Genomic DNA, 24,384 nt, shown 5'->3' on the forward strand with positions numbered 1-24,384 from the left:
TTCTCCTGAGGCGATACGCTAATATCTGTTGACATAAAGACTTTCACAGTACTCCTGCCGGGAGCTTCTCGACTTTGCCGATGTATTTCGCCTATTGACGAGGCATTGGGCTACCTTAAGAGAGTCATAGTTACTCCTTCCAGTGTCTCTCCGTTAAACCACAGTCACATCTACCATTTTCCTCTGCCCCTTTCACCAGACGCGATACGCCATTATTTGTCGACATTATGACTTTCACAGTACTCCTGTTAGGGACTCCTCCAGTTTACCAATGTATTTCGCCTGTTGACGAGGCATTTGGCTACCTTAAGAGAGTCATACTTACTCCTGTCAGTTGCTCCCAGTTTTACCACAGTCACATTTTCAATCTTATTCTGGCCAGTTCACCTGAAGCGATACGCCATTATCAGTCAACCTAAAGAATTTCACAGCACTCCTGCCGGGAGCTTCTCGAGTTTGCCGATGTATTTCGCCTGTTGACGAGGCATTTGGATACCTTAAGAGAGTCATAGTTACCCCTTGCTGTTGCTCCCCATTTTACAACAGGCACATCTACAAGCTTACTCTGGCCAATTCTCCTGAAGCGATACGCTAATATCTGTTGACATAAAGACTTTCACAGTACTCCTGCCGGGAGCGTTTCGACTTTGCCGATGTATTTCGCCTATTGACGAGGCGTTTGGCTACCTTAAGAGAGTCATAGTTACTCCTACCAGTGTCTCTCCGTTAAACCACAGTCACATCTACCATTTTCCTCTGCCCCTTTCACCAGACGCGATACGCCATTATTTGTCGACATTATGACTTTCACAGTACTCCTGCTAGGGGCTCCTCCAGTTTAACAATGTATTTCGCCTGTTGACGAGGCATTTGGCTACCTTAAGAGAGTCATACTTACTCCTGTCAGTTGCTCCCAGTTTTACCACAGTCACATTTTCAATCTTATTCTGGCCAGTTCACCCGAAGCGATACGCTATTATCAGTCAACCTAAAGAATTTCACAGCACTCCTGCCGGGAGCTTCTCGAGTTTGCCGATGCATTTCGCCTGTTGACGAGGCATTTGGATACCTTAAGAGAGTCATAGTTACCCCTTGCTGTTGCTCCCCATTTTACAACAGGCACATGTACAAGCTTACTCTGGCCAGTTCTCTTGAAGCGATACGCTAATATCTGTTGACATAAAGACTTTCACAGTACTCCTGCCGGGAGCTTCTCGACTTCGCCGATGTATTTCGCATATTGACGAGGCATTGGGCTACCTTAAGAGAGACATAGTTACTCCTGCCAGTGCCTCTCCGTTAAACCACATTCACATATACATTTTTCCTCTGCCCCTTTCACCAGAAGCGATACGATATTATTTATAGACATTATGACTTTCACAGTACTCCTGCTAGGGGTTCCTACAGTTTACCAAAGTATTTCGCCTGTAGAAGAAGCATTTGGCTACCTTAAGAGAGTCATACTTACTCCTATCAGTTGCTCCCCGTTTTACCACAGTCACATTTTCAATCTTATTCTGGCCAGTTCACCTGAAGCGATACGCCATTATCAGTCAACCTAAAGAATATCACAGTACCCCTGCCGGGAGCTTCTCGAGTTTGCCGATGTATTTCGCCTGTTGACGAGGCATTTGGATACCTTAAGAGAGTCATAGTTACCCCTTGCTGTTGTTCCCCATTTTACAACAGGCACATCTACAAGCTTACTCTGGCCAATTCTCCTGAGGCGATACGCTAATTTCTGTTGACATAAAGACTTTCACAGTACTCCTGCCGGGAGCTTCTCGACTTTGCCGATGTATTTCGCCTATTGACGAGGCATTGGGCTACCTTAAGGGAGTCATAGTTACTCCTTCCAGTGTCTCTCCGTTAAACCACAGTCACATCTACCATTTTCCTCTGCCCCTTTCACCAGACGCGATACGCCATTATTTGTCGACATTATGACTTTCACAGTACTCCTGTTAGGGACTCCTCCAGTTTACCAATGTATTTCGCCTGTTGACGAGGCATTTGGCTACCTTAAGAGAGTCATACTTACTCCTGTCAGTTGCTCCCAGTTTTACCACAGTCACATTTTCAATCTTATTCTGGCCAGTTCACCTGAAGCGATACGCCATTATCAGTCAACCTAAAGAATTTCACAGCACTCCTGCCGGGAGCTTCTCGAGTATGCCGATGTATTTCGCGTGTTGACGAGGCATTCGGATGCCTTAAGAGGGTCATAGTAACTCCTTGCTGTTGCTCCCCATTTTACAACAGGCACATCTACAAGCTTACTCTGGCCAGTTCTCTTGAAGCGATACGCTAATATCTGTTGACATAAAGACTTTCACAGTACTCCTGCCGGGAGCTTCTCGACTTTGCCGATGTATTTCGCCTATTGACGAGGCATAGGGCTACCTTAAGAGAATCATAGTTACTCCTGCCAGTGTCTCTCCGTTGAACCACATTCACATATACAATTTTCCTCTGCCCCTTTCACCAGACGCGATACGATATTATTTATCGACATTATGACTTTCACAGTACTCCTGCTAGGGGCTCCTCCAGTTTACCAATGTATTTCGCCTGTTGACGAGGCATTTGGCTACCTTAAGAGAGTCATACTTACTCCTGTCAGTTGCTCCCAGTTTTACCACAGTCACATTTTCAATCTTATTCTGGCCAGTTCACCTGAAGCGATACGCCATTATCAGTCAACCTAAAGAATATCACAGTACTCCTGCCGGGAGCTTCTCGAGTTTGCCGATGCATTTCGCCTGTTGACGAGGCATTTGGATAAATTAAGAGAGTCATAGTTTCACCTTGCTGTTGCTCCCCATTTTACAACAGGCACATTAACAAGCTTACTCTGGCCAATTCTCCTGAAGCGATATGCTAATACCTGTTGACATAAAGACTTACACAGTACTCCTGCCGGGAGCTTTTCGACTTTGCCGATGTATTTCGCCTATTGACGAGGCGTTTGGCTACCTTAAGAGAGTCATAGTTACTCCTTCCAGTGTCTCTCCGTTAAACCACAGTCACATATACAATTTTCCTCTGCCCCTTTCACCAGACGCGATACGATATTATTTATCGACATTATGACTTTCACAGTACTCCTGCTAGGGGCTCCTCCAGTTTACCAAAGTATTTCGCCTGTAGAAGAGGCATTTGGCTACCTTAAGAGTGTCATAGATACTCCTGACAGTTGCTCCCCGTTTTACCACAGTCACATTTTCAATCTTATTCTGGCCAGTTCACCTGAAGCGATACGCCATTATCAGTCAACCTAAAGAATATCACAGTACTCCTGCCGGGAGCTTCTCGAGTTTGCCGATGTATTTCGCCTGTTGACGAGGCATTTGGATACCTTAAGAGAGTCATAGTTACCCCTTGCTGTTGCTCCCCATTTTACAACAGGCACATCTACAAGCTTACTCTGGCCAGTTCTCTTGAAGCGATACGCTAATATCTGTTGACATAAAGACTTTCACAGTACTCCTGCCGGGAGCTTCTCGACTTTGCCGATGTATTTCGCATATTGACGAGGCATTGGGCTATACAGCCGTCTTTATTCACAAATACAGTGAATAACACAAGGTAATATAGCACTCTTAATCTATTGCGCCATGCTCCCCGAGAGGAGCTCACAAGGGCGCCGGTTACCGATGTTGTGTAACCGCTGTTACCTTAATATTAAACACAGTATCAACAATTAACATGCAAAAATTGAATAAAGACCGGAATTGCTCCCGATATTGAAGCCCCGGGAGTCGGGGCAAACTAACCTAAATCTAACCGACTAACTAGCCTACGCCCTCCCTGTACTTCGGCCTGGTCGACGTCATATTTTCGAACAGGCCGAAGATCCACGTCGTTCCACAGAGCACCCGCGTGCTGATGGTGCTTAACTCCCGCCTGCGGAAGCCAAGTTGTAGGAGCTGGCGGGCTGATGTAGGTGCCCAAGTCCCCCTCCAGTTCAGGGTCACTGTTCTAAACTGTATGCTGCTGGCTGCAGGTCGGAGAGCGCCGACGGCTTGCCGCACCGACGGGACGTCGTATTTCGCCGCCTTCTGCCGGTGACACCAGTCGGTGTCAAGATGGTCGCCGACGATTTGTGCGTCGATGACATGCACCACGCCGTCCTTAGACGCCACAACGTCGGGCTTGCGGACTCCCTCTGGTGTACGAAGGTGTGGCTCGACAGAGACGTCGAACCCTCGTTGAGCCAGCCCGCGCGCGACGTATTTCACAACCGCGTCGTGTCGTCGCACCCGAGCTCGGCTGGTCAGTCCGCAGCCCTGGACGACGTGGTTCGCGGTCTCGACGGCGTTGCATCTTGCGCGACACATCTTCTCCCTGTCTCGGCCGCGACTCCTGCGCGCCTTGGATGGTAGAGCGTTAATGCGCGTGCGGATGCACGCGACGTAGTCACGGCCAGACAGGAAGCGACTGGTGTCCTCGACCCAGCTGTGTTGGCCTGATGTCCTGGCTGACGACGAGAGAGCTGCCCCGTCGAAGGAAATATGCAGGCGCGCCGCCCACATCTCACCAACTTTTGCAGCCGTTGGCAGCAGATGGCCCTCCCACGTGAGGTGTCGTTCAAGCGCCGCCACTTCGTGTCGTGCCTCCCCCAGGTCTGCGTCGGTGGTGGTGGGCTCGAGCTGCAACAGGGTGAGGAGCCTGCCCCGCCTCAGGGTTGGCCCTATCCAGCGGGCTGATGGAATCCCAAGGCCCCCATGGGCAATTGGAGCGTGAAAGTAGCCCAAGGGGGTGTCGGCTGGGAGGCGGAACCATCTCCTCACGGCGGCTCGGACGCAATTGTCCATGGCCTTGAGCGCACCGATGCGGGTGCGACTCAGTGCTAGGCCATGATACAGGCCCGGGAGAAGGACCTCACGAAGTGCAAAGAGCCGCTGCTGCGGCTTCAGCGGCGCCCGCGTGATGATCGACAGCTGCTCCTCGATGTGGTGCCTCGGATGGAAGAGACACCGCCCAGAGGAGGAGAACTGCAGTCCCAGGTAGCGGAAGGTCTCACCCACTCCCAACGCCGGCATGGTGGTTTCGCCGGCCGTGAAGGTGACGCTCGCATCCACTTTCACCTTCTTCTCGCGGCCGGACGCCACGAGTGCGAGGGTGAGACACTTCCGCGGGTTAACACGCAGCCCCAGCTGGTCGAGGGCTGCTACTGCTGCGTTGATAAGGGACTGCAGGCCCCCCCTCGTGGAGGCGAAGAGCAGGATGTCATCCGCGAAGGCCGCCGCGTTCGTCTGGCGGCCCAACACCTTGACACCTACGTGTGAGGGCAGCTGATCTAGAACATAATCAACAGCGAAATTGAACAGGAGAGGGGACAAAGGATCTCCTTGCCGAACACCTCTTGCTGGCCGCACGGCCGGGGACTCGTCGCCACCCCCCGCAATTACCGTCGTGCTGTCCGCATAGCAGCCCTCGACGTAGTCAATGAATTCGTCCGGCAGACCATGGGCTTTAAGCACAGGGCGCAAAGCCGCATGGTCCAACGAATCGAACGCCTTGGACACATCGAGGGATGCCATGAACACAGAACGACAGCGGCGGACGGCGCCGACGAGTATCCGGTCGAGGAGGAAAGTGTTCTCCAGCATCCCATCCCTTGGGATGAAAGCCCGCTGACGTTCGTCCACAGCACACATCTGCATAAGGCGAGTCGCCAGAACCTTATGGAAGGTTCGGGCTAGCACCGAGCAGACGGTGATGGGCCGAAAGTCAGCGGGGGATGCTGGGGCGGCTGTCTTAGGGAGCAAAGAGGTCCTGGCTCGGAGGAGGGAAGGGGGAAGCTTGCGGGTAAGCAGGAAAAGATTTAGGAGTTTGGTGGTGACCTCCGCTGGAAGGCGGCGCAGCTGCACCGGCGAGAGGCCGTCAGGGCCGGCGACGGAGCCTCTGGGCGGCAAGGCGGCCGCAACCTCTTCTGCAGTGATCGGCCTCCATAGGCGCTCAAAGTCAACAGACTCCGAGCACGGGAGAAGCCGGTCGGGAATGGAGCCAGCGTTGGAAGGTGGCTCTGTCGTGAAGAGGCTGCGCCAGAAGTCCACCAGCCCAGGGATGTTCGACGGCGGCTGGAGCAGGGTGCCATCCAGGAGGCCACGCACGCAGCGCGCGCGATTCTTCCTGAAGGCATCCTGACATCTGGCATATTCCCACCGGCGGCGCTTCCGCTTGGAGAGCGGAGGGCCACCACCAGACCGCTGCTTGGATGGCGGGCGCAACGTCTTCCTCTTCCTTGCTTCTGCTTCCTCAGAGCCGACAGCACGGAGGGCCTCAGGCAGCCCAGCCGCGACCACTGCCAACGGCGTACCCGGTCCCAAACGCGCGAGGTCGTCCAGGGCCGAGAAGCGCGCGGCCGACCGCGGCAGGCCGGCGAGGTGCCTCCATATGGCTTCGTCGACTACAGATGTTTGTGGCGGGCATAGTTACTCCTGCCAGTGCCTCTCCGTTAAACCACATTCACATATACAATTTTCCTCTGCCCCTTTCACCAGACGCGATACGATATTATTTATCGACATTATGACTTTCACAGTACTCCTGCTAGGGGTTCCTACAGTTTACCAAAGTATTTCGCCTGTAGAAGAAGCATTTGGCTACCTTAAGAGAGTCATACTTACTCCTATCAGTTGCTCCCCGTTTTACCACAGTCACATTTTCAATCTTATTCTGGCCAGTTCACCTGAAGCGATACGCCATTATCAGTCAACCTAAAGAATATCACAGTACCCCTGCCGGGAGCTTCTCGAGTTTGCCGATGTATTTCGCCTGTTGACGAGGCATTTGGATACCTTAAGAGAGTCATAGTTACCCCTTGCTGTTGTTCCCCATTTTACAACAGGCACATCTACAAGCTTACTCTGGCCAATTCTCCTGAGGCGATACGCTAATATCTGTTGACATAAAGACTTTCACAGTACTCCTGCCGGGAGCTTCTCGACTTTGCCGATGTATTTCGCCTATTGACGAGGCATTGGGCTACCTTAAGAGAGTCATAGTTACTCCTACCAGTGTCTCTCCGTTAAACCACAGTCACATCTACCATTTTCCTCTGCCCCTTTCACCAGACGCGATACGCCATTATTTGTCGACATTATGACTTTCACAGTACTCCTGCTAGGGGCTCCTCCAGTTTAACAATGTATTTCGCCTGTTGACGAGGCATTTGGCTACCTTAAGAGAGTCATACTTACTCCTGTCAGTTGCTCCCAGTTTTACCACAGTCACATTTTCAATCTTATTCTGGCCAGTTCACCCGAAGCGATACGCTATTATCAGTCAACCTAAAGAATTTCACAGCACTCCTGCCGGGAGCTTCTCGAGTTTGCCGATGCATTTCGCCTGTTGACGAGGCATTTGGATACCTTAAGAGAGTCATAGTTACCCCTTGCTGTTGCTCCCCATTTTACAACAGGCACATGTACAAGCTTACTCTGGCCAGTTCTCTTGAAGCGATACGCTAATATCTGTTGACATAAAGACTTTCACAGTACTCCTGCCGGGAGCTTCTCGACTTCGCCGATGTATTTCGCATATTGACGAGGCATTGGGCTACCTTAAGAGAGACATAGTTACTCCTGCCAGTGCCTCTCCGTTAAACCACATTCACATATACAATTTTCCTCTGCCCCTTTCACCAGAAGCGATACGATATTATTTATAGACATTATGACTTTCACAGTACTCCTGCTAGGGGTTCCTACAGTTTACCAAAGTATTTCGCCTGTAGAAGAAGCATTTGGCTACCTTAAGAGAGTCATACTTACTCCTATCAGTTGCTTCCCGTTTTACCACAGTCACATTTTCAATCTTATTCTGGCCAGTTCACCTGAAGCGATACGCCATTATCAGTCAACCTAAAGAATATCACAGTACCCCTGCCGGGAGCTTCTCGAGTTTGCCGATGTATTTCGCCTGTTGACGAGGCATTTGGATACCTTAAGAGAGTCATAGTTACCCCTTGCTGTTGTTCCCCATTTTACAACAGGCACATCTACAAGCTTACTCTGGCCAATTCTCCTGAGGCGATACGCTAATTTCTGTTGACATAAAGACTTTCACAGTACTCCTGCCGGGAGCTTCTCGACTTTGCCGATGTATTTCGCCTATTGACGAGGCATTGGGCTACCTTAAGGGAGTCATAGTTACTCCTTCCAGTGTCTCTCCGTTAAACCACAGTCACATCTACCATTTTCCTCTGCCCCTTTCACCAGACGCGATACGCCATTATTTGTCGACATTATGACTTTCACAGTACTCCTGTTAGGGACTCCTCCAGTTTACCAATGTATTTCGCCTGTTGACGAGGCATTTGGCTACCTTAAGAGAGTCATACTTACTCCTGTCAGTTGCTCCCAGTTTTACCACAGTCACATTTTCAATCTTATTCTGGCCAGTTCACCTGAAGCGATACGCCATTATCAGTCAACCTAAAGAATTTCACAGCACTCCTGCCGGGAGCTTCTCGAGTATGCCGATGTATTTCGCGTGTTGACGAGGCATTCGGATGCCTTAAGAGGGTCATAGTAACTCCTTGCTGTTGCTCCCCATTTTACAACAGGCACATCTACAAGCTTACTCTGGCCAGTTCTCTTGAAGCGATACGCTAATATCTGTTGACATAAAGACTTTCACAGTACTCCTGCCGGGAGCTTCTCGACTTTGCCGATGTATTTCGCATATTGACGAGGCATTGGGCTACCTTAAGAGAGTCATAGTTACTCCTGCCAGTGCCTCTCCGTTAAACCACATTCACATATACAATTTTCCTCTGCCCCTTTCACCAGACGCGATACGATATTATTTATCGACATTATGACTTTCACAGTACTCCTGCTAGGGGCTCCTCCAGTTTACCAAAGTATTTCGCCTGTAGAAGAAGCATTTGGCTACCTTAAGAGAGTCATACTTACTCCTATCAGTTGCTCCCCGTTTTACCACAGTCACATTTTCAATCTTATTCTGGCCAGTTCACCTGAAGCGATACGCCTTTATCAGTCAACCTAAACAATTTCACAGTACTCCTGCCGGGAGCTTCTCGAGTTTGCCGATGCATTTCGCCTGTTGACGAGGCATTTGGATAAATTAAGAGAGTCATAGTTTCACCTTGCTGTTGCTCCCCATTTTACAACAGGCACATTAACAAGCTTACTCTGGCCAATTCTCCTGAAGCGATATGCTAATACCTGTTGACATAAAGACTTACACAGTACTCCTGCCGGGAGCTTTTCGACTTTGCCGATGTATTTCTCCTATTGACGAGGCGTTTGGCTACCTTAAGAGAGTCATAGTTACTCCTTCCAGTGTCTCTCCGTTAAACCACAGTCACATATACAGTTTTCCTCTGCCCCTTTCACCAGACGCGATACGATATTATTTATCGACATTATGACTTTCACAGTACTCCTGCTAGGGGCTCCTCCAGTTTACCAAAGTATTTCGCCTGTAGAAGAGGCATTTGGCTACCTTAAGAGTGACATAGATACTCCTGACAGTTGCTCCCCGTTTTACCACAGTCACATTTTCAATCTTATTCTGGCCAGTTCACCTGAAGCGATACGCCATTATCAGTCAACCTAAAGAATATCACAGTACTCCTGCCGGGAGCTTCTCGTGTTTGCCGATGTATTTCGCCTGTTGACGAGGCATTTGGATACCTTAAGAGAGTCATAGTTACCCCTTGCTGTTGCTCCCCATTTTACAACAGGCACATGTACAAGCTTACTCTGGCCAGTTCTCTTGAAGCGATACGCTAATATCTGTTGACATAAAGACTTTCACAGTACTCCTGCCGGGAGCTTCTCGACTTTGCCGATGTATTTCGCATATTGACGAGGCATTGGGCTACCTTAAGAGAGACATAGTTACTCCTGCCAGTGCCTCTCCGTTAAACCACATTCACATATACAATTTTCCTCTGCCCCTTTCACCAGACGCGATACGATATTATTTATCGACATTATGACTTTCACAGTACTCCTGCTAGGGGTTCCTACAGTTTACCAAAGTATTTCGCCTGTAGAAGAAGCATTTGGCTACCTTAAGAGAGTCATACTTACTCCTATCAGTTGCTCCCCGTTTTACCACAGTCACATTTTCAATCTTATTCTGGCCAGTTCACCTGAAGCGATACGCCATTATCAGTCAACCTAAAGAATATCACAGTACCCCTGCCGGGAGCTTCTCGAGTTTGCCGATGTATTTCGCCTGTTGACGAGGAATTTGGATACCTTAAGAGAGTCATAGTTACCCCTTGCTGTTGTTCCCCATTTTACAACAGGCACATCTACAAGCTTACTCTGGCCAATTCTCCTGAGGCGATACGCTAATATCTGTTGACATAAAGACTTTCACAGTACTCCTGCCGGGAGCTTCTCGACTTTGCCGATGTATTTCGCCTATTGACGAGGCATTGGGCTACCTTAAGAGAGTCATAGTTACTCCTTCCAGTGTCTCTCCGTTAAACCACAGTCACATCTACCATTTTCCTCTGCCCCTTTCACCAGACGCGATACGCCATTATTTGTCGACATTATGACTTTCACAGTACTCCTGTTAGGGACTCCTCCAGTTTACCAATGTATTTCGCCTGTTGACGAGGCATTTGGATACCTTAAGAGAGTCATAGTTACCCCTTGCTGTTGTTCCCCATTTTACAACAGGCACATCTACAAGCTTACTCTGGCCAATTCTCCTGAGGCGATACGCTAATTTCTGTTGACATAAAGACTTTCACAGTACTCCTGCCGGGAGCTTCTCGACTTTGCCGATGTATTTCGCCTATTGACGAGGCATTGGGCTACCTTAAGGGAGTCATAGTTACTCCTTCCAGTGTCTCTCCGTTAAACCACAGTCACATCTACCATTTTCCTCTGCCCCTTTCACCAGACGCGATACGCCATTATTTGTCGACATTATGACTTTCACAGTACTCCTGTTAGGGACTCCTCCAGTTTACCAATGTATTTCGCCTGTTGACGAGGCATTTGGCTACCTTAAGAGAGTCATACTTACTCCTGTCAGTTGCTCCCAGTTTTACCACAGTCACATTTTCAATCTTATTCTGGCCAGTTCACCTGAAGCGATACGCCATTATCAGTCAACCTAAAGAATTTCACAGCACTCCTGCCGGGAGCTTCTCGAGTATGCCGATGTATTTCGCGTGTTGACGAGGCATTCGGATGCCTTAAGAGGGTCATAGTAACTCCTTGCTGTTGCCCCCCATTTTACAACAGGCACATCTACAAGCTTACTCTGGCCAGTTCTCTTGAAGCGATACGCTAATATCTGTTGACATAAAGACTTTCACAGTACTCCTGCCGGGAGCTTCTCGACTTTGCCGATGTATTTCGCATATTGACGAGGCATTGGGCTACCTTAAGAGAGTCATAGTTACTCCTGCCAGTGCCTCTCCGTTAAACCACATTCACATATACAATTTTCCTCTGCCCCTTTCACCAGACGCGATACGATATTATTTATCGACATTATGACTTTCACAGTACTCCTGCTAGGGGCTCCTCCAGTTTACCAAAGTATTTCGCCTGTAGAAGAAGCATTTGGCTACCTTAAGAGAGTCATACTTACTCCTATCAGTTGCTCCCCGTTTTACCACAGTCACATTTTCAATCTTATTCTGGCCAGTTCACCTGAAGCGATACGCCTTTATCAGTCAACCTAAAGAATTTCACAGTACTCCTGCCGGGAGCTTCTCGAGTTTGCCGATGCATTTCGCCTGTTGACGAGGCATTTGGATAAATTAAGAGAGTCATAGTTTCACCTTGCTGTTGCTCCCCATTTTACAACAGGCACATTAACAAGCTTACTCTGGCCAATTCTCCTGAAGCGATATGCTAATACCTGTTGACATAAAGACTTACACAGTACTCCTGCCGGGAGCTTTTCGACTTTGCCGATGTATTTCTCCTATTGACGAGGCGTTTGGCTACCTTAAGAGAGTCATAGTTACTCCTTCCAGTGTCTCTCCGTTAAACCACAGTCACATATACAGTTTTCCTCTGCCCCTTTCACCAGACGCGATACGATATTATTTATCGACATTATGACTTTCACAGTACTCCTGCTAGGGGCTCCTCCAGTTTACCAAAGTATTTCGCCTGTAGAAGAGGCATTTGGCTACCTTAAGAGTGACATAGATACTCCTGACAGTTGCTCCCCGTTTTACCACAGTCACATTTTCAATCTTATTCTGGCCAGTTCACCTGAAGCGATACGCCATTATCAGTCAACCTAAAGAATATCACAGTACTCCTGCCGGGAGCTTCTCGTGTTTGCCGATGTATTTCGCCTGTTGACGAGGCATTTGGATACCTTAAGAGAGTCATAGTTACCCCTTGCTGTTGCTCCCCATTTTACAACAGGCACATGTACAAGCTTACTCTGGCCAGTTCTCTTGAAGCGATACGCTAATATCTGTTGACATAAAGACTTTCACAGTACTCCTGCCGGGAGCTTCTCGACTTTGCCGATGTATTTCGCATATTGACGAGGCATTGGGCTACCTTAAGAGAGACATAGTTACTCCTGCCAGTGCCTCTCCGTTAAACCACATTCACATATACAATTTTCCTCTGCCCCTTTCACCAGACGCGATACGATATTATTTATCGACATTATGACTTTCACAGTACTCCTGCTAGGGGTTCCTACAGTTTACCAAAGTATTTCGCCTGTAGAAGAAGCATTTGGCTACCTTAAGAGAGTCATACTTACTCCTATCAGTTGCTCCCCGTTTTACCACAGTCACATTTTCAATCTTATTCTGGCCAGTTCACCTGAAGCGATACGCCATTATCAGTCAACCTAAAGAATATCACAGTACCCCTGCCGGGAGCTTCTCGAGTTTGCCGATGTATTTCGCCTGTTGACGAGGAATTTGGATACCTTAAGAGAGGCATAGTTACCCCTTGCTGTTGTTCCCCATTTTACAACAGGCACATCTACAAGCTTACTCTGGCCAATTCTCCTGGGGCGATACGCTAATATCTGTTGACATAAAGACTTTCACAGTACTCCTGCCGGGAGCTTCTCGACTTTGCCGATGTATTTCGCCTATTGACGAGGCATTGGGCTACCTTAAGAGAGTCATAGTTACTCCTTCCAGTGTCTCTCCGTTAAACCACAGTCACATCTACCATTTTCCTCTGCCCCTTTCACCAGACGCGATACGCCATTATTTGTCGACATTATGACTTTCACAGTACTCCTGTTAGGGACTCCTCCAGTTTACCAATGTATTTCGCCTGTTGACGAGGCATTTGGATACCTTAAGAGAGTCATAGTTACCCCTTGCTGTTGCTCCCCATTTTACAACAGGCACATGTACAAGCTTACTCTGGCCAGTTCTCTTGAAGCGATACGCTAATATCTGTTGACATAAAGACTTTCACAGTACTCCTGCCGGGAGCTTCTCGACTTCGCCGATGTATTTCGCATATTGACGAGGCATTGGGCTACCTTAAGAGAGACATAGTTACTCCTGCCAGTGCCTCTCCGTTAAACCACATTCACATATACAATTTTCCTCTGCCCCTTTCACCAGAAGCGATACGATATTATTTATAGACATTATGACTTTCACAGTACTCCTGCTAGGGGTTCCTACAGTTTACCAAAGTATTTCGCCTGTAGAAGAAGCATTTGGCTACCTTAAGAGAGTCATACTTACTCCTATCAGTTGCTTCCCGTTTTACCACAGTCACATTTTCAATCTTATTCTGGCCAGTTCACCTGAAGCGATACGCCATTATCAGTCAACCTAAAGAATATCACAGTACCCCTGCCGGGAGCTTCTCGAGTTTGCCGATGTATTTCGCCTGTTGACGAGGCATTTGGATACCTTAAGAGAGTCATAGTTACCCCTTGCTGTTGTTCCCCATTTTACAACAGGCACATCTACAAGCTTACTCTGGCCAATTCTCCTGAGGCGATACGCTAATTTCTGTTGACATAAAGACTTTCACAGTACTCCTGCCGGGAGCTTCTCGACTTTGCCGATGTATTTCGCCTATTGACGAGGCATTGGGCTACCTTAAGGGAGTCATAGTTACTCCTTCCAGTGTCTCTCCGTTAAACCACAGTCACATCTACCATTTTCCTCTGCCCCTTTCACCAGACGCGATACGCCATTATTTGTCGACATTATGACTTTCACAGTACTCCTGTTAGGGACTCCTCCAGTTTACCAATGTATTTCGCCTGTTGACGAGGCATTTGGCTACCTTAAGAGAGTCATACTTACTCCTGTCAGTTGCTCCCAGTTTTACCACAGTCACATTTTCAATCTTATTCTGGCCAGTTCACCTGAAGCGATACGCCATTATCAGTCAACCTAAAGAATTTCACAGCACTCCTGCCGGGAGCTTCTCGAGTATGCCGATGTATTTCGCGTGTTGACGAGGCATTCGGATGCCTTAAGAGGGTCATAGTAACTCCTTGCTGTTGCTCCCCATTTTACAACAGGCACATCTACAAGCTTACTCTGGCCAGTTCTCTTGAAGCGATACGCTAATATCTGTTGACATAAAGACTTTCACAGTACTCCTGCCGGGAGCTTCTCGACTTTGCCGATGTATTTCGCATATTGACGAGGCATTGGGCTACCTTAAGAGAGTCATAGTTACTCCTGCCAGTGCCTCTCCGTTAAACCACATTCACATATACAATTTTCCTCTGCCCCTTTCACCAGACGCGATACGATATTATTTATCGACATTATGACTTTCACAGTACTCCTGCTAGGGGCTCCTCCAGTTTACCAAAGTATTTCGCCTGTAGAAGAAGCATTTGGCTACCTTAAGAGAGTCATACTTACTCCTATCAGTTGCTCCCCGTTTTACCACAGTCACATTTTCAATCTTATTCTGGCCAGTTCACCTGAAGCGATACGCCTTTATCAGTCAACCTAAAGAATTTCACAGTACTCCTGCCGGGAGCTTCTCGAGTTTGCCGATGCATTTCGCCTGTTGACGAGGCATTTGGATAAATTAAGAGAGTCATAGTTTCACCTTGCTGTTGCTCCCCATTTTACAACAGGCACATTAACAAGCTTACTCTGGCCAATTCTCCTGAAGCGATATGCTAATACCTGTTGACATAAAGACTTACACAGTACTCCTGCCGGGAGCTTTTCGACTTTGCCGATGTATTTCTCCTATTGACGAGGCGTTTGGCTACCTTAAGAGAGTCATAGTTACTCCTTCCAGTGTCTCTCCGTTAAACCACAGTCACATATACAGTTTTCCTCTGCCCCTTTCACCAGACGCGATACGATATTATTTATCGACATTATGACTTTCACAGTACTCCTGCTAGGGGCTCCTCCAGTTTACCAAAGTATTTCGCCTGTAGAAGAGGCATTTGGCTACCTTAAGAGTGACATAGATACTCCTGACAGTTGCTCCCCGTTTTACCACAGTCACATTTTCAATCTTATTCTGGCCAGTTCACCTGAAGCGATACGCCATTATCAGTCAACCTAAAGAATATCACAGTACTCCTGCCGGGAGCTTCTCGTGTTTGCCGATGTATTTCGCCTGTTGACGAGGCATTTGGATACCTTAAGAGAGTCATAGTTACCCCTTGCTGTTGCTCCCCATTTTACAACAGGCACATGTACAAGCTTACTCTGGCCAGTTCTCTTGAAGCGATACGCTAATATCTGTTGACATAAAGACTTTCACAGTACTCCTGCCGGGAGCTTCTCGACTTTGCCGATGTATTTCGCATATTGACGAGGCATTGGGCTACCTTAAGAGAGACATAGTTACTCCTGCCAGTGCCTCTCCGTTAAACCACATTCACATATACAATTTTCCTCTGCCCCTTTCACCAGACGCGATACGATATTATTTATCGACATTATGACTTTCACAGTACTCCTGCTAGGGGTTCCTACAGTTTACCAAAGTATTTCGCCTGTAGAAGAAGCATTTGGCTACCTTAAGAGAGTCATACTTACTCCTATCAGTTGCTCCCCGTTTTACCACAGTCACATTTTCAATCTTATTCTGGCCAGTTCACCTGAAGCGATACGCCATTATCAGTCAACCTAAAGAATATCACAGTACCCCTGCCGGGAGCTTCTCGAGTTTGCCGATGTATTTCGCCTGTTGACGAGGAATTTGGATACCTTAAGAGAGTCATAGTTGCCCCTTGCTGTTGTTCCCCATTTTACAACAGGCACATCTACAAGCTTACTCTGGCCAATTCTCCTGAGGCGATACGCTAATATCTGTTGACATAAAGACTTTCACAGTACTCCTGCCGGGAGCTTCTCGACTTTGCCGATGTATTTCGCCTATTGACGAGGCATTGGGCTACCTTAAGAGAGTCATAGTTACTCCTTCCAGTGTCTCTCCGTTAAACCACAGTCACATCTACCATTTTCCTCTGCCCCTTTCACCAGACGCGGTACGCCATTATTTGTCGACATTATGACTTTCACAGTACTCCTGTTAGGGACTCCTCCAGTTTACCAATGTATTTCGCCTGTTGACGAGGCATTTGGATACCTTAAGAGAGTCATAGTTACCCCTTGCTGTTGCTCCCCATTTTACAACAGGCACATGTACAAGCTTACTCTGGCCAGTTCTCTTGAAGCGATACGCTAATATCTGTTGACATAAAGACTTTCACAGTACTCCTGCCGGGAGCTTCTCGACTTCGCCGATGTATTTCGCATATTGACGAGGCATTGGGCTACCTTAAGAGAGACATAGTTACTCCTGCCAGTGCCTCTCCGTTAAACCACATTCACATATACAATTTTCCTCTGCCCCTTTCACCAGAAGCGATACGATATTATTTATAGACATTATGACTTTCACAGTACTCCTGCTAGGGGTTCCTACAGTTTACCAAAGTATTTCGCCTGTAGAAGAAGCATTTGGCTACCTTAAGAGAGTCATACTTACTCCTATCAGTTGCTTCCCGTTTTACCACAGTCACATTTTCAATCTTATTCTGGCCAGTTCACCTGAAGCGATACGCCATTATCAGTCAACCTAAAGAATATCACAGTACCCCTGCCGGGAGCTTCTCGAGTTTGCCGATGTATTTCGCCTGTTGACGAGGCATTTGGATACCTTAAGAGAGTCATAGTTACCCCTTGCTGTTGTTCCCCATTTTACAACAGGCACATCTACAAGCTTACTCTGGCCAATTCTCCTGAGGCGATACGCTAATTTCTGTTGACATAAAGACTTTCACAGTACTCCTGCCGGGAGCTTCTCGACTTTGCCGATGTATTTCGCCTATTGACGAGGCATTGGGCTACCTTAAGGGAGTCATAGTTACTCCTTCCAGTGTCTCTCCGTTAAACCACAGTCACATCTACCATTTTCCTCTGCCCCTTTCACCAGACGCGATACGCCATTATTTGTCGACATTATGACTTTCACAGTACTCCTGTTAGGGACTCCTCCAGTTTACCAATGTATTTCGCCTGTTGACGAGGCATTTGGCTACCTTAAGAGAGTCATACTTACTCCTGTCAGTTGCTCCCAGTTTTACCACAGTCACATTTTCAATCTTATTCTGGCCAGTTCACCTGAAGCGATACGCCATTATCAGTCAACCTAAAGAATTTCACAGCACTCCTGCCGGGAGCTTCTCGAGTATGCCGATGTATTTCGCGTGTTGACGAGGCATTCGGATGCCTTAAGAGGGTCATAGTAACTCCTTGCTGTTGCTCCCCATTTTACAACAGGCACATCTACAAGCTTACTCTGGCCAGTTCTCTTGAAGCGATACGCTAATATCTGTTGACATAAAGACTTTCACAGTACTCCTGCCGGGAGCTTCTCGACTTTGCCGATGTATTTCGCATATTGACGAGGCATTGGGCTACCTTAAGAGAGTCATAGTTACTCCTGCCAGTGCCTCTCCGTTAAACCACATTCACATATACAATTTTCCTCTGCCCCTTTCACCAGACGCGATACGATATTATTTATCGACATTATGACTTTCACAGTACTCCTGCTAGGGGCTCCTCCAGTTTACCAAAGTATTTCGCCTGTAGAAGAAGCATTTGGCTACCTTAAGAGAGTCATACTTACTCCTATCAGTTGCTCCCCGTTTTACCACAGTCACATTTTCAATCTTATTCTGGCCAGTTCACCTGAAGCGATACGCCTTTATCAGTCAACCTAAAGAATTTCACAGTACTCCTGCCGGGAGCTTCTCGAGTTTGCCGATGCATTTCGCCTGTTGACGAGGCATTTGGATAAATTAAGAGAGTCATAGTTTCACCTTGCTGTTGCTCCCCATTTTACAACAGGCACATTAACAAGCTTACTCTGGCCAATTCTCCTGAAGCGATATGCTAATACCTGTTGACATAAAGACTTACACAGTACTCCTGCCGGGAGCTTTTCGACTTTGCCGATGTATTTCTCCTATTGACGAGGCGTTTGGCTACCTTAAGAGAGTCATAGTTACTCCTTCCAGTGTCTCTCCGTTAAACCACAGTCACATATACAGTTTTCCTCTGCCCCTTTCACCAGACGCGATACGATATTATTTATCGACATTATGACTTTCACAGTACTCCTGCTAGGGGCTCCTCCAGTTTACCAAAGTATTTCGCCTGTAGAAGAGGCATTTGGCTACCTTAAGAGTGACATAGATACTCCTGACAGTTGCTCCCCGTTTTACCACAGTCACATTTTCAATCTTATTCTGGCCAGTTCACCTGAAGCGATACGCCATTATCAGTCAACCTAAAGAATATCACAGTACTCCTGCCGGGAGCTTCTCGTGTTTGCCGATGTATTTCGCCTGTTGACGAGGCATTTGGATACCTTAAGAGAGTCATAGTTACCCCTTGCTGTTGCTCCCCATTTTACAACAGGCACATGTACAAGCTTACTCTGGCCAGTTCTCTTGAAGCGATACGCTAATATCTGTTGACATAAAGACTTTCACAGTACTCCTGCCGGGAGCTTCTCGACTTTGCCGATGTATTTCGCATATTGACGAGGCATTGGGCTACCTTAAGAGAGACATAGTTACTCCTGCCAGTGCCTCTCCGTTAAACCACATTCACATATACAATTTTCCTCTGCCCCTTTCACCAGACGCGATACGATATTATTTATCGACATTATGACTTTCACAGTACTCCTGCTAGGGGTTCCTACAGTTTACCAAAGTATTTCGCCTGTAGAAGAAGCATTTGGCTACCTTAAGAGAGTCATACTTACTCCTATCAGTTGCTCCCCGTTTTACCACAGTCACATTTTCAATCTTATTCTGGCCAGTTCACCTGAAGCGATACGCCATTATCAGTCAACCTAAAGAATATCACAGTACCCCTGCCGGGAGCTTCTCGAGTTTGCCGATGTATTTCGCCTGTTGACGAGGAATTTGGATACCTTAAGAGAGTCATAGTTACCCCTTGCTGTTGTTCCCCATTTTACAACAGGCACATCTACAAGCTTACTCTGGCCAATTCTCCTGAGGCGATACGCTAATATCTGTTGACATAAAGACTTTCACAGTACTCCTGCCGGGAGCTTCTCGACTTTGCCGATGTATTTCGCCTATTGACGAGGCATTGGGCTACCTTAAGAGAGTCATAGTTACTCCTTCCAGTGTCTCTCCGTTAAACCACAGTCACATCTACCATTTTCCTCTGCCCCTTTCACCAGACGCGATACGCCATTATTTGTCGACATTATGACTTTCACAGTACTCCTGTTAGGGACTCCTCCAGTTTACCAATGTATTTCGCCTGTTGACGAGGCATTTGGCTACCTTAAGAGAGTCATACTTACTCCTGTCAGTTGCTCCCAGTTTTACCACAGTCACATTTTCAATCTTATTCTGGCCAGTTCACCTGAAGCGATACGCCATTATCAGTCAACCTAAAGAATTTCACAGCACTCCTGCCGGGAGCTTCTCGAGTATGCCGATGTATTTCGCGTGTTGACGAGGCATTCGGATGCCTTAAGAGAGTCATAGTAACTCCTTGCTGTTGCTCCCCATTTTACAACAGGCACATCTACAAGCTTACTCTGGCCAGTTCTCTTGAAGCGATACGCTAATATCTGTTGACATAAAGACTTTCACAGTACTCCTGCCGGGAGCTTCTCGACTTTGCCGATGTATTTCGCCTATTGACGAGGCATTGGGCTACCTTAAGAGAATCATAGTTACTCCTGCCAGTGTCTCTCCGTTAAACCACATTCACATATACAATTTTCCTCTGCCCCTTTCACCAGACGCGATACGATATTATTTATCGACATTATGACTTTCACAGTACTCCTGCTAGGGGCTCCTCCAGTTTACCAAAGCATTTCGCCTGTAGAAGAGGCATCTGGCTACCTTAAGAGAGTCATAGATACTCCTGTCAGTTGCTCCCCGTTTTACCAAAGTCACATTCTCAATCTTATTCTGGCCAGTTCACCTGATGCGATACGCCATTATCAGTCAACCTAAAGAATATCACAGTACTCCTGCCGGGAGCTTCTCGAGTTTGCCGATGTATTTCGCCTGTTGACGAGGCATTTGGATACCTTAAGAGAGTCATAGTTACCCCTTGCTGTTGCTCCCCATTTTACAACAGGCACATCTACAAGCTTACTCTGGCCAGTTCTCATGAAGCGATACGCTAATATCTGTTGACATAAAGACTTTAGCAGTACTCCTGCCGGGAGCTTCTCGACTTTGCCGATGTATTTCGCATATTGACGAGGCATTGGGCTACCTTAAGAGAGTCATAGTTACTCCTGCCAGTGCCTCTCCGTTAAACCACATTCACATATACAATTTTCCTCTGCCCCTTTCACCAGACGCGATACGATATTATTTATCGACATTATGACTTTCACAGTACTCCTGCTAGGGGCTCCTCCAGTTTACCAAAGTATTTCGCCTGTAGAAGAAGCATTTGGCTACCTTAAGAGAGTCATACTTACTCCTATCAGTTGCTCCCCGTTTTACCACAGTCACATTTTCAATCTTATTCTGGCCAGTTCACCTGAAGCGATACGCCTTTATCAGTCAACCTAAAGAATTTCACAGTACTCCTGCCGGGAGCTTCTCGAGTTTGCCGATGCATTTCGCCTGTTGACGAGGCATTTGGATAAATTAAGAGAGTCATAGTTTCACCTTGCTGTTGCTCCCCATTTTACAACAGGCACATTAACAAGCTTACTCTGGCCAATTCTCCTGAAGCGATATGCTAATACCTGTTGACATAAAGACTTACACAGTACTCCTGCCGGGAGCTTTTCGACTTTGCCGATGTATTTCTCCTATTGACGAGGCGTTTGGCTACCTTAAGAGAGTCATAGTTACTCCTTCCAGTGTCTCTCCGTTAAACCACAGTCACATATACAATTTTCCTCTGCCCCTTTCACCAGACGCGATACGATATTATTTATCGACATTATGACTTTCACAGTACTCCTGCTAGGGGCTCCTCCAGTTTACCAAAGTATTTCGCCTGTAGAAGAGGCATTTGGCTACCTTAAGAGTGACATAGATACTCCTGACAGTTGCTCCCCGTTTTACCACAGTCACATTTTCAATCTTATTCTGGCCAGTTCACCTGAAGCGATACGCCATTATCAGTCAACCTAAAGAATATCACAGTACTCCTGCCGGGAGCTTCTCGAGTATGCCGATGTATTTCGCCTGTTGACGAGGCATTTGGATACCTTAAGAGAGTCATAGTTACCCCTTGCTGTTGCTCCCCATTTTACAACAGGCACATGTACAAGCTTACTCTGGCCAGTTCTCTTGAAGCGATACGCTAATATCTGTTGACATAAAGACTTTCACAGTACTCCTGCCGGGAGCTTCTCGACTTTGCCGATGTATTTCGCATATTGACGAGGCATTGGGCTACCTTAAGAGAGACATAGTTACTCCTGCCAGTGCCTCTCCGTTAAACCACATTCACATATACAATTTTCCTCTGCCCCTTTCACCAGACGCGATACGATATTATTTATCGACATTATGACTTTCACAGTACTCCTGCTAGGGGTTCCTACAGTTTACCAAAGTATTTCGCCTGTAGAAGAAGCATTTGGCTACCTTAAGAGAGTCATACTTACTCCTATCAGTTGCTCCCCGTTTTACCACAGTCACATTTTCAATCTTATTCTGGCCAGTTCACCTGAAGCGATACGCCATTATCAGTCAACCTAAAGAATATCACAGTACCCCTGCCGGGAGCTTCTCGAGTTTGCCGATGTATTTCGCCTGTTGACGAGGAATTTGGATACCTTAAGAGAGTCATAGTTACCCCTTGCTGTTGTTCCCCATTTTACAACAGGCACATCTACAAGCATACTCTGGCCAATTCTCCTGAGGCGATACGCTAATATCTGATGACATAAAGACTTTCACAGTACTCCTGCCGGGAGCTTCTCGACTTTGCCGATGTATTTCGCCTATTGACGAGGCATTGGGCTACCTTAAGAGAGTCATAGTTACTCCTTCCAGTGTCTCTCCGTTAAACCACAGTCACATCTACCATTTTCCTCTGCCCCTTTCACCAGACGCGATACGCCATTATTTGTCGACATTATGACTTTCACAGTACTCCTGTTAGGGACTCCTCCAGTTCACCAATGTATTTCGCCTGTTGACGAGGCATTTGGCTACCTTAAGAGAGTCATACTTACTCCTGTCAGTTGCTCCCAGTTTTACCACAGTCACATTTGCAATCTTATTCTGGCCAGTTCACCTGAAGCGATACGCCATTATCAGTCAACCTAAAGAATTTCACAGCACTCCTGCCGGGAGCTTCTCGAGTATGCCGATGTATTTCGCGTGTTGACGAGGCATTCGGATGCCTTAAGAGAGTCATAGTAACTCCTTGCTGTTGCTCCCCATTTTACAACAGGCACATCTACAAGCTTACTCTGGCCAATCCTCCTGAAGCGATACGCTAATATCTGTTGACATAAAGACTTTCACAGTACTCCTGCCGGGAGCTTCTCGACTTTGCCGATGTATTTCGCCTATTGACGAGGCATTGGGCTACCTTAAGAGAATCATAGTTACTCCTGCCAGTGTCGCTCCGTTAAACCACATTCACATATACAATTTTCCTCTGCCCCTTTCACCAGACGCGATACGATATTATTTATCGACATTATGACTTTCACAGTACTCCTGCTAGGGGCTCCTCCAGTTTACCAAAGCATTTCGCCTGTAGAAGAGGCATCTGGCTACCTTAAGAGAGTCATAGATACTCCTGTCAGTTGCTCCCCGTTTTACCAAAGTCACATTCTCAATCTTATTCTGGCCAGTTCACCTGATGCGATACGCCATTATCAGTCAACCTAAAGAATATCACAGTACTCCTGCCGGGAGCTTCTCGAGTTTGCCGATGTATTTCGCCTGTTGACGAGGCATTTGGATACCTTAAGAGAGTCATAGTTACCCCTTGCTGTTGCTCCCCATTTTACAACAGGCACATCTACAAGCTTACTCTGGCCAATTCTCCTGAAGCGATATGCTAATACCTGTTGACATAAAGACTTACACAGTACTCCTGCCGGGAGCTTTTCGACTTTGCCGATGTATTTCTCCTATTGACGAGGCGTTTGGCTACCTTAAGAGAGTCATAGTTACTCCTTCCAGTGTCTCTCCGTTAAACCACAGCCACATATACAATTTTCCTCTGCCCCTTTCACCAGACGCTATACGATATTATTTATCGACATTATGACTTTCACAGTACTCCTGCTAGGGGCTCCTCCAGTTTACCAAAGTATTTCGCCTGTAGAAGAGGCATTTGGCTACCTTAAGAGTGACATAGATACTCCTGACAGTGACTCCCCGTTTTACCACAGTAACATTTTCAATCTTATTCTGGCCAGTTCACCTGAAGCGATACGCCATTATCAGTCAACCTAAAGAATATCACAGTACTCCTGCCGGGAGCTTCTCGAGTTTGCCGATGTATTTCGCCTGTTGACGAGGCATTTGGATACCTTAAGAGAGTCATAGTTACCCCTTGCTGTTGCTCCCCATTTTACAACAGGCACATCTACAAGCTTACTCTGGCCAGTTCTCTTGAAGCGATACGCTAATATCTGTTGACATAAAGACTTTCACAGTACTCCTGCCGGGAGCTTCTCGACTTTGCCGATGTATTTCGCATATTGACGAGGCATTGGGCTACCTTAAGAGAGACATAGTTACTCCTGCCAGTGCCTCTCCGTTAAACCACATTCACATATACAATTTTCCTCTGCCCCTTTCACCAGACGCGATACGATATTATTTATCGACATTATGACATTCACAGTACTCCTGCTAGGGGTTCCTACAGTTTACCAAAGTATTTCGCCTGTAGAAGAAGCATTTGGCTACCTT

Source organism: Schistocerca americana, chromosome X, assembly GCF_021461395.2.
Source record: "Schistocerca americana isolate TAMUIC-IGC-003095 chromosome X, iqSchAmer2.1, whole genome shotgun sequence".
Lineage (NCBI taxonomy): Eukaryota > Metazoa > Arthropoda > Insecta > Orthoptera > Acrididae > Schistocerca > Schistocerca americana.